The sequence below is a fragment of the Quercus lobata genome, chromosome 2 (genome assembly GCF_001633185.2).
Source record: "Quercus lobata isolate SW786 chromosome 2, ValleyOak3.0 Primary Assembly, whole genome shotgun sequence".
NCBI lineage: Eukaryota > Viridiplantae > Streptophyta > Magnoliopsida > Fagales > Fagaceae > Quercus > Quercus lobata.
The window spans coordinates 13,402,716-13,415,186 of NC_044905.1; the positions used below are offsets into that span (position 1 = coordinate 13,402,716).

Consider the following 12,471-nt stretch of genomic DNA (forward strand, 5'->3'; position numbering starts at 1 on the left):
TTTATTTTTATTTTTTAATCTGAAATCTCAGAAATGCAGCTAATTATGATGGAAAATTTTGGAAATATATCAAATGGGTTTTTATGTCTTTTGCTGAATCTCCCGGTGACCCACTCATAGTTTGCAAAATCAAAACTTTATTTGGTCCCCACCATAGACCTAACCCTAAGAACTTTTTCCAAAAAGGGAACAAAAGAAGAGAAGAATAAAAGTTGACACTAAAGACTTGCACAGAGCACAGGGAACAAAGCCCATGAACTTTATTCAAAGCTTTCAGATATAAAAGAAGCAAAAAGTTACTCCTTGTGATTACACCAACTTTTTAGGTTTTATACTTTGCTCGGTTAGATGTTGTTAGAGTGATAGTTCGATACATAATTACATAATACCAAGCTGCCCTTGATTAACTGTTTCAGTGTTATAGGAGCGGGAGAGAGTGCCTTACCTAGACTAATACTGCACTGTCTAAGCCTTGAGACTAGAAGGAAGACAGTCAAGCTAATAAGTGTGGTCAAAGACACAGCTTAAAGTTGAGCAATAAATCATTACAGATCAAAAAATAGATCATATATTTTTTCTTTTATTATATAATACTTCTTATATAATTTCAATTTAAGGTCTCAAGACTTTTATTCCAACTAAAATTTGAATTTGAACTTGATTATAAATTAAAGTTCCAAGTTTTTTATTCAAAATAAATTTTAAAAGTTTCAATTGAAAAAAATGACCATCTTTTATTTTCAAAATAATATTAAATCCGGCTCATTCTGGAGTTTTTATAACTAAAAAGTAGCAAGAAGAACCCATATAAACTCCGTTTGAGAAAGAGACAAAACTATGTTAGGAGTTAGGACCTTAGGACCACCGGGATCATGACCCCCACCCCGCGCGGCGCACAAAAAATATGAATAAAAATAAAATGAAATTGTGTAATATAATGCCCTAACATTCCCAAATTGATTATTTTTAATGACATATGTTTATATAAATATTTAAATATTTGCCCCAAAAAATGAAAACAATACTTAACCCCAAGAATTCAATAGGTCCAAAGAGTTTATAAAGGAAAAAGGAAAAAGGAAAAAGGAAATGGTTGGTAGGTACATAACGTGTAACCCTGCTCCCAAAATTAAAGACTTTTTAACATAAATGTATGTCTTTGTATTAGAATCTTTTTCCTTCTTCCTTATGTGTGTGTTTGTTTCTCAAAAAGAAAAAAAAGTAATTGTTTCACATTGCTTAAGAGAGTGTGTTGTATGTAATATAACTTGCCTTACTCCCCTTAAAAGTTACCATGACTTTTAAATGGAGTTGTAGTGTGCCTTTGTATTAGAATCTATTTTCCTCTCTCATGTGTGTGTTTGTTTGTTTCTCAAAAAAAAAAAAAAGGTAATTGTCCCACGTTACTTAAGAGAGTATGTTGTGTGTAGTATAACTTGCTCCACCCTCCTTTAAAAGTTATCATGGCTTTTGAGTGAAGTCATGGTGTGCCTTTGTGTTAGAACCCCTTTCTCTTTCTCTCTCTCTTGTGTGTGTGTGTTTGTTTCTCAAAAAAAAAAAAAAATATGTAGACATCTAATGTTTCAACCACATTATGACACGGGTGTTTTCAACTATGAATATTGATAAAATTAGGTTTCACAACAAAAATGAAGATGGTTTTCTAGAATGCTCTCTAATTTTGTACATAGAAATAGAAATTGCTAAAAAAATTTAAGTATAAAATCAATTTTATATGATTTTTGGGAATTAAAACAGGGGCGGCGCTATACTTTGTTTAGGGGGTTCAAATAAACCCCCTGACTTCAATTTATATATATATATATATATATATATATAATATTATTTCTTTTGTTAGTTTAATACTTAAATTTATTCTTAAAAATATGATTTTTGCTCACCCTGACTTAATTTTATATACCCTTATTACAAATATTTCCAACTATAAGAGTAAGAATAACTAAGTATTTAAGGATTGGAAGTGTCACTCTCTATCATAAATTTATATTAGAATAATACTACAACCACAAACTATTTTACAACATTTTTACAAAATGTTAATATGAAAAACCTCTTATTAGTTTTCATCTAAACTCACCATTAATATCACTTTTTTATTTATCAATAATCACTCACCACACCAGTTGTTTGTAAAATAATTTGTATCTTTAGCATTATTCTTTATATTATACGTGTGTGAATGTATTTAATATTGATTTTATGCATTACTTTTTGTTATAATGTTATTTGTGTAAATAATAATGTATGTGGAAGTTTGTGTGTACCTTATAAATATAAGGAAAATGTTTTGATACCACTTTCATGGAAAATATAACAATTACCCCAAAGGTATCCATTAACATGATCCTAAATATAATATAACTTTATCTAATTTAGTAATTAGGAAATAGAAAAGGTTTGTTGCATGTGTGTATTGTTATTATGTTATAATAATTTTTTGTTATAAAGTCAGAAAAATTCAAGAATTTTTTTTTAAAGTTAGTGATTGTTCATGTATTTTATTGGTTAAGTAGACACGTAGTGTATTATTTATGTATGAATGAGTGTAGTTATGTGCATCAATAATTAATACAAAACCAATGAGTTGAGTTTATTCATTTAGTTTAAAATATTTTTATAAAGACAAAGACAAATAAATAATAACAACTGCATAAAAATAAAAATATTAGACAAACTTAACAAAATAAAATGGTCATAACTACCCACAATGGCAATAAATACTCATAATGAACTATCATATAACAATTCAAAATTTGAAAACTTGTAAAAAGAAATTGTAAAACTTCAAAAAAAAAAAAATTGGTATCAAAAACTCGATATATTCAAGTTCTTTATCTTTTTATTAATTTTTTTTTCATTTAAGTTTTTTAATGAACCCCCTAAACAAAATTCCTAGAGCCGCCATTGATTTAAAAGAATGTCAAGTTCCATTTTGATATTTGATTAATTATTAATGTATTGAGAAACAATTATTTTGTGATTTTCTTTTGTTTTCTATTTTGTTAATATTCATTGGATGCTACTATAATTTTTTATGTATTATTTTATTTTGAAATCTAATTTATAATTAAATTGAAGAAAATAAATGTTTAAAGCCGCATCTATAAAACGTGGCTTTAGGCAGGCTAGAGCCGCATTTTATAAACGCGGCCACAGTTAAGGAAAACATAAAATAAAAAAATAAAAAATGAGTTTGCCAAAAAAATTAAATATGGAGGTCCTTAGGCCGCGAGTTTTAAACGCTGCCATAGCCCCAGCCCCAAAAATGCGGCTACAGCTTAAAAAAACACAGCTTCAGAACCCTTCTATGGTCCCGCGTTTAAAACGCAACTTTAAGTTTTCCTTTAGGCCGCGTTTTTAGAAAACACAGCTTTAGTCTATCTTGGGCCGTGTTTTTTATAGCCGCAGCCTAAAAAAATGAGGCCCAAGGCCCCCGCGTTTTGTAGTGATAATTAATAAATAAACAACATAGTGCAAAAAATTCTATTCAATAGCATACATGGGTTTCCGTTTATATTTGGAAAAAATATCCACAACCCTATGTGGTTTTTCCGTAAAAACATGAAACCTACCTATTGAGTTTTACTTCCATATTATATTGTTTATATTTAAACGGTTAATTGTGTAATACTTAATTGTGCTATCCCACGGATCAGCTAGCTCAGGTCTCAAAGGATCGTCATGACGAATTCAAAAGCAATTCACCCCACCCCCCACCTAGACTGCGACAACAACAACCCGTGTCACCTGGTCTCCTCCACCATTGGATTGCTTCAAAATCAATTATGCTGGGACTGTTTTCATACAAGTGAATAAATCGAGTATATGTGTTATCATCCGCAACAATCAAGTGTTGGTGATCACTGCTTTAGCCCAACAACTATCACAAGCATACCAGGCCATGGAGATTGAAGCTATGGATGTAGTTAGAGCTCTTGAGTTTGGCTTGGAAGTTGGTGTAGATCGAGTACTTATGGAAGGGGACTGCGAGATTGTGGTGAAAGCACTAGTAGAAGATAATCCAAGTTTGGCTTCTCATGAACAGCTGACTAAGAATGTTGGTCTTTTTTCTAATTATTTTTCAAAATTGCTCTACTCTCATATGAAGAGAGAAGACAATAAAACCGCTCATAGTTTGGCTAGATTGGCAATTAATTATCTAAATTGTGCTGTTTGGATGGAAGATATTCCACAACTTATTTATCATGTACTTCAAGATGATATGGCTATTTTGGCTTAAATAAATTGAATGTCTTTTCTCTCCAAAAAAAATTCTTTGAGTTTTTAAGGGTAATACAAAATTTACTTTATGATACTATTTTATGTAAAAATGTAGCTTTAAAATATGAACATGGGTCATTACATGATCCATGAGATTACACATATAAAACAACGCCATATGAGATTAAGTATTAGTGTATTACATTCAAAATTTTAGAGGGTTTTTTTATTTTACAGAGAAATCCTTTTGGGGTACTTCTTCCTTTAGGTATTAACTAACAAAAACTACTAATGAAGGTACACTGATATATATTTAGATTTTCAAGATTTAATTTCTACCCTAGCTCGATCAGACTCTAAATTTATGAGGTAGTTACCTTCTTCTTCTTTTTCTTTTGTCCTTTTTCCTTGAAAAAGGAAAGGAGACTACTACCTCCCAAGCCAGCTTGGTTCCCCACGAACATTTAAGGTTACAAAATTCGACAGGTCACTGAAAAACTCGTCTTTTAGGGTTACATATATATACCAAATCGCAATGCCTTTTTTCAATTGACCAGTTGTCACTTGTAAGGCCACCCCATAATAATGCTGGTAGTTCCATAATCAATCCTACAGAATTTAATGCAAACTTAGATTATTTGGGTCTATCTTTTTCAGTTTGATTGCGGAGCATAATAAGAAAGTTAAACTTGCTTGCTGTGTATCTTTCTCAAAAAAAAAAAAAAACTTGCTTGCTATGTAGTAAAGGTGTAGCAGCAAAAGAACCCCAAGTTAAACTTTCTTGCTGTAGGTAAAAACGTTTTTGTTTTATTCAATTATTATTCCATTATCTATACAATGTCTCTTTTGTACCGATGATTCAATCATGGCTCCGAGCCTCCCATAGTGAGATAGCAACTCAACTAAGCAGGACAACTGGTCTGTAGCTCACAGACCAATGGGACGTAAACACGGAACTGTTTATATGGGAACAAAGTCCACATCAGTCTATAAATTCTACATGGGATCCTGCTCATTTCTTCAGTGTTGTTGTTTTGAAAACTTTGAATTGAATAGGTAGTAAAATTAATTAATTGGGTATGGTTGGGGAGGTAGATTTGAAGCAATAAATAGTGCGAATATGTGGATTGGTCTATTAAATACTGAAATACAAAAACGTATAAACAATTAATATTTGTGGAAGTTTGTTTCATATAAATATTTGGCAGGATGGAGCTGGTGACTGGTGAGTGTTTTTAAGGAGAGTGGGTTGTGTAAATATGTTGTGACCTTATGGGCGTGATGAGTGCGACGTATCGATCGACAAAAGGGAAGATTTCATATCTCTTTCTCTTTGTCCGTGGTATTTGAAACTGTGCATTTCTTACTTCTTCCATTTATTTATTTATTTTGAGGTAACAAAGTATGACTATGAAGTAACTGTATAACTGTATCAGTCAATAAAATATGGCTATATATGGCAGACATATTAGGTGTTAATTAATGTTATAATTGTGGAGGATTGACCTACGTTCTACCTTTTGATCGCATTTTCAACATGTCCTATAGGCTTATAGGTCAAAAGGATTATTATTTTAATTTGGCCAGAAAGAAAGGAACAAAAGGAATTCATTTGGTTTGAACTTTGATACTTTGAATTCTGTAGTTTCTTCAGTTCTTCTGTGGGTGTGGTGCGAGCGAAGGGCACCTAGGATTCCACACTTAGTGGTGTAGTAGGACCCATGATTGATAACCTTGCCTCCCCCACCAATAAGCCGTTCCATTACCATTAAAAAAGCTTGGTTGAGCGCTCATTTTCACCAGTAATTAGCACTAAGGTATTTTCTGATTAAGGACCCGTTTCTTCTAGTCCTCCATTCAAAAAATTTTCCCAGTCAAAGTTGAATCATTTCTAGGTGATGCAACATCTTTGAGAATCGAAGAAACAATAAGGATATTAGATTATTAAGAACACTCGATTACTTGGATTGGACTGAGCAGAAGGAGCCTAACAAAGCTCAATTAGTCGTCCTTATTTTGGTAAGCAATCTTATCACTTCCTCTCGTTCTTAGACTTTGCTTTGGTATAAACTTCAAATGTAATTATTAAATGAGCAACGTCAAAGATATAACAAAAATTTATATCCTTTTCACAATCTCTTCAGATGGTTAATTATGATTCAAGAAATAATTCTTTCATTAGGACGAACTGCTAACCATGTAATATTATTTTTTTCAATAGTTAAGATATAATTAAACTTATAGAATCCGTTTAATAAGACTGACTTTTACCATTATACCAAAAACACCAATTGATTTTTTATATAAGCAAGATTTGAATGTAAATTTATTATTTAATAATCATACACTTTACCTATTGAACTAATGTGAACTCATAGACCATAATGCAACGCAACTTTTATTATACAACAATCATAACATGTCACATTAATAGATTTGAAAATTTTATGTAATTAGATTAATTGCCACTGTATCTCTCTTTTTCACTTGGGAGAGCCAATAAAGATAAACTTGATTGAGCATATTTTTGAAAAATTAATTTATAAAAAAGCAGAAGGGTTTTGTAAAAGTAGATTGGGACCGAAAATTTAGTGAGTTTACAAAGTGATATTAGCGGGAAGAAAAATCTAGGGCCATTTTCATTATTTTCATGATGTGTAGACTTAAAGTCATATCACACAATTCAAGGGTTTTTTTAAGTAGGTGGTGGGGGAGGGGAAGAGGGTTAGAGTCACAAATGCCATTACCACCAAACTATCACTTGAACCTCATAATTCTAGTTAATTTTTTGGGAATAGATAACATCATAAATCAAATATGGGAAATGCTAACGAGTGCCCTTAGGGCACTGGTTAAGAATCTAATTAAAGAAAGTTTTGACATCACTTTTATGGAAAATGAAAAAAACTGTTAAAACATTAATTGTTTCTTTTTCTTTTCCCATAAAAACTTTCTTTAATTGGATTCTTAACCAGTACCCTAAAGACACTCGTTAGCATGACCCATCAAATATTAGTATATATATTTGGAAGAGAACACATTGGTATTATTGTCAGTTTATGATGTAGAACAAAAAGTACTAACTTTAAACTATCAAAAGTCAACACACAAGAAATTCATAAAATAGCAAGTACTAGTAGTAATTATTAGAGCTATAGAAAGAATTCTGCGTAAAACTTGTTAACATGAAGAGAATCACCATGAGAATAAAAAATTCACCGCCTTCTTGCCAAGACCTACAATGCTTTTTGGCAAAATACTTTGTTTAGCCTTGAATTAGTTGTTTTTGCTGTTAACTGTAATTTTTTAAAATTATAACTTTTAATGTAAAAAGCCTGAATAAGGCCATGTCTATTTTGGGATTTCTCCTAAAGTTGAAGAATTTGGATTTGTGATTTTCTCAATTTTTTCTTTTTTGGTAATTTTTCATTTTTTTTCTAGTTAAATTTCATGATTAACACGAATTATTGTGTTTAAGAGTCTCCTAACCTTAGGTGTACTTTAGGTTTCCTAAGGATCTCCTTGTCTTGAGTTTCTTTTTCTATTTAAATGAATTGTAACTGCCAAGAGAATTAAGTTTTTTCATTAATAAAATTTTAGAAAGGGTTTTATTCTTTATTTTATGGTGGATTTTAGAATCGTCCTTGTGAATTCAAGGGTTATTATCTTGAAATAAATAATTTTTTTTTATTTTGACTTTTCTGCATAAGTTTTACCAAATATTATTCAAAAAATAGTATTTATTATCTGAATGTATAAAAAAATTGAAAGTCCACCAAACTATGAAGTAAATTGATGGCCAATCTATAGTCTTGCATCATAGGCCTTAACAACAGAGGACAAGCATTTATTTATAAGACCCCAAAAACGTAAGGATAGCCTAAGGATGTGTTTGTTTGGAGGTAAAATAGGGTGGATGAAAAATTTTAAAGAGAAAATGGGAAGAAATTTTTTTTAGAGTATGTTTGGTTAAATGGAAAAAAAGGAAAATAAATAGTGGAGCCAAGATATTTTCTCTCTTGACCTACCAAAAAATTTTATCCCAAAATTGAAGAGAAAAATGAAAGAAGAAAATAAGACTATTTAATAGACAAAAATGTCCATGTGCAAAAACACATGAGGATTCGTTAAATTTCTTCTTTTTCTTTTTTTCTTTTCTTTTATTTATTTATTTATTTTTTGGTGCTGTGGCCTGTGGGACGTTGCCTCCCTTTTTTTCTTTTCATTTTCCCTCTTTTTTTTTTTTTTTTTTTTTTTTTTTTTTCCTTTCCTGGGCTGGAATTTGGCTTCTTCTTCTTCCTCTTTTTTTTTTTTTTCTTTTTTTTTCTTTGTTTTAACTAGACAATTTTTTTTTTGGACATAATTTTTATTTTTTAATAATTTGGGTGATTTTTTTTGTCACTTTTTTTGTTTTAATTGGCTATCATTTTTTAATAAGGATATATGAGTAAATTTATACAAACTCACTTTTTCCACTCCCAGCTAAACAAAAATGAGAGAAATTAAAATCTTATCTATCCTCTCACTTTTTCACCTCTCTAACCAAACGAACCCTTTAAAGTAAGAAGGAAAGATAGTAAGGACTCCATACAACAATTTTTTTTTTTTGAGAAATAATTACAACATGCTGCTAACTCTGCAGTTCGAACCCTTTCCCCCCTAGACTCCAAGCGCTTTATGCATGGGGAGGTGTCAATTCAGTTACAAGGTTTTTGGCAACTATACAACAAAATTAAATAAGTAAAATAAAGTTCTTAATATCTTTCCCTCTTAGGCCATCCTTATCAAATGTACATTTGATTAACATTTTACTACACCACCATAGTAATAACTCCACCGTCATGACATCAACCATAAAGTGGAATATAATGAAATGCTTGATAATAACCCCTTTTTTAATGTGATGCATAATATTAACTTTTATTTTATCTAGCGTGCCACCCAACCTCTACTCTTACTATCCCCGTCTTAAATATGAGAAAAATAGTACATATATATGAGATGTCTAAGATAATTTACATACTATATATACAATTTTTTACTACAAAAATATCTCAATATTTTTTAAGTGGATTTGTCAATCTAGGTCAAAATAAAATGTAATATATATATATATATATATATATATATATCAAGACTCATAATAACTTAAAACAAAGAATATTGTAAAAATGTTATGAAATTTTATTGTAACCCTGTAATTTCTCTATTTATTATTACCATGCCTAGGATTTGATTTGATTTATGGTTGAAACTAGAGAGATCTATCTTATAGGTAGATAACTCTTATCCTCTTGGAGATAAACATTATAGATAATCTCAAAATCTTATCACAATTAAACTAGTTTTTCTCATAGAACTTAGACTTGGGTCCAGTGTGCACGGGACCTATCAAGATTATAATAATTAACAATAGGTGAACACATGTCATAAGTTTGACAAATGTCTTCAAGTGAAAGATTTTTCGACTCTAATAAACTTTGTATGATATGTAATTCTTTTTTATTATAAAAAAATGAAATTTTTAGTGTAAAGTTATTAATCTCACATCACATCACGTTGCCACAATAAAAATAATATCACGAATATCACAAGAAGTTTGTTAGGACTATCATTTTGGGGCAGCAACTTAATTGAAGCACTACTCCTACTAAGCAATAAAAGAACTCGTATATTTGTTCAAAAAAAAAAAAAGAACTCGTATATTTCAGTTTCTTCTCAAGAAGAAGGAAAAAAGAAAAAAAAACTCGTATAAAAAGGGCTCAACGGTCATGATGAATGATAGATAGCTCCTAGTCACCTATTTGTCAAATAACGTGAGGCTGGAGCGGAAACACATAATAGAAGTAACTCAGATTCTCCTTAATCTTCTTAGAAAAGAAAAAAAGATTCCCCTTAATCTAAAACCGATTTTCTCTTAAGCCTCGTCATTTTTTGGTCAGTTAGCGAAGACTCATCAGTTCCCTTAGTTGGCCAACCCCTTTTCTTCGCTTCCAGAGAGAGAGAGAGAGAATCGGGTGTGCCTTTCGGCATCAGAAACGAGGGATGAAAAGGGGTTAGGACTTATGAGAGAGATGTGGAGAAGAGAAAAGGCAAGAAAAGAAAAGACTGTTGAAAGGAGTGGAGGCATATACATATAGCATAGAGGGGGGGTTTCATCAGAAACGAGGTGAATGGGGAAGAATAACTATGATGATCCTTTGATCCTTCTAAATATACTACTACCCATGTCAATGAACCATCCAATCTCTGATTATTTATCCGTATTTTTTGAGTCTCTCTCAGTCTGAAACCACCTCTCTTTCACTTTCCTTATCAATTATTATTATTAATTACACCCCCATCCCTCTCTCTCTCTCTCTCTCTCTCTTATTTACTGTACTTGATCCATCACATCTTAAATAGAACCCATCTGCCCCCTCTCCTTTCTCCCATACACATTATTACCCACTCTCTCCCCTTCTGCGTGTGTATATATGAGTTTGAATGTGTGTGTGTGTGTGTGTGGATCTTCAAATGGTGAATACAAGGACTGTGCTTTGCTTTCATGTGGGTTTAGCAAAGGGTTTCTAACAAAGTTTATTGGCATTCTGTCCACCTCCATCAATATAAGAAAAACATTGTCCTTGTATCTCTCCCTCTCTCTCTCTCTCATGGAGGTGGGCAGACTGCCAAGTGAGCTATGTTGGCTTCTCTTTGTAAGACCCTCGTGATATATGATGATATTTCGCCTCCAGCTTTAGCTGTTCTCAACTGTTGTGTGATAGAGACCAAGGTATAGAGCAACATGATAATGTTTTGTTGGCTTCTACATCTTCTTTTTCTCTTTTCCTTTTTTAATTTACTTTATGTGATTTTACTGATGATGAATTATCATGCAGTGGCAGTTTCCGGACTTTGATGCTTATCCACTTGAGAGCACCCGAACTTTACTCTTGTTTTGTTCCATGTTGTGTACTACAATTTCTCCTTGTGTAATCTATGTTGCAGGTTGAGATATCTTGTCTTTTTATATGGACTTGATTACAAACATCATGCACGGACTCTTCGGTTTCTGTTTGATCATATATATGTAGATCTTGTTTGGCTGCAATTTGGGAACCCGTAGTTTTCTGACCTTTTTTGGTTTCTCTCACCAAACTTTTTCAAGAGGGTCTTGTTTTTCACTCTAATTTCTTGTTTGTATTCTGGCCTAGGGTTTTTTTTTTTTTTTTTTAGTCTCTTTTTTTTTGTGCATCTAATTCAGGGAAGCTTCAAGAGAGGGGGAAAAAAAAGCTTTTGAAGGATGAAGTCATTAAGGTCTACCTGTTCATTTTACACAGGAAAAAAAAAAGAAAAAAGAAATTGAAAAAGTGGAGGCTAAAGTGGAAATCAGAAGACACGCATTGCTTACCAAAAAAAGAGAACAAAGACATTATTTTGTCAGGTCTCATGAGACCGAAATGCTGACTCCATTGAAGGGCTTCAAGCCGGACCTTGCCTTTATAATGGTCTTCATTGTTTATTGCCTTTATGTATAATCATGTTAATTATAAGATCATAGTCAAAGGATATTGAGATTTCAATCTTCATAGCTTCATGCATGCCTGTCTGTTAATTTTACCTTTGGAGTGAAACCTCTTAATTGTTTTTTTTTTAGTCCAAATTCGATAGAAGCCTGTTTAATTGTTACATGTCAATTATCTATTTACTAGATTCTCAAAAAAAAAAAAAAAGTTATCTATTTACTGGTATAATTATTTAGATCATAAGTTGCTATTGTATATATCTTTATGTGGTTACGTATAAATATAATTTATACAAGTTGGATAAAACTAATATGCTTAGTTTGATAAATCAATTAATTAGTGATCCAACGTTTCACTAATTTTTGTTGCTTATTATAAAAAATCTTTTCTTTTCTTTTTTGTTTCCTCATATCCTCTTCTTAAACTCTGCATTCAACAATCAGACGCACTCATCCAATTTCACACTTAACATGTCAAGAAATTGATGGATGCATAATAAAAATAATATTAATAATAGACCTATTTGAAAATGTTGTCTGCATTGTAAAAGATGGAAACTCCATAAGTAAATGTTGTTTATAACTTAATGAATTTTGTTAAAAGTATGATGTTAAAGACGTTTGAAATACTTTAAAAAAAATTTATAAAACAAGTAATTGATATTTTTGATAATTTTTTTATATTTTCTACAAAAGCAGTATTAAAATATTTTAAAAATAAT

General features: G+C 31.2%; 1 long non-coding RNA gene across 1 annotated transcript; it reads left to right on the forward strand.

The window, feature by feature from the left end:
- Positions 1-10,049: 10,049 nt before the first annotated feature.
- LOC115978004 lies at positions 10,050-11,575 on the forward strand. Its single transcript, XR_004088618.1, has 2 exons — positions 10,050-11,017; positions 11,124-11,575. It is a non-coding gene; the product is annotated as an uncharacterized LOC115978004 (long non-coding RNA).
- Positions 11,576-12,471: the final 896 nt, after the last annotated feature.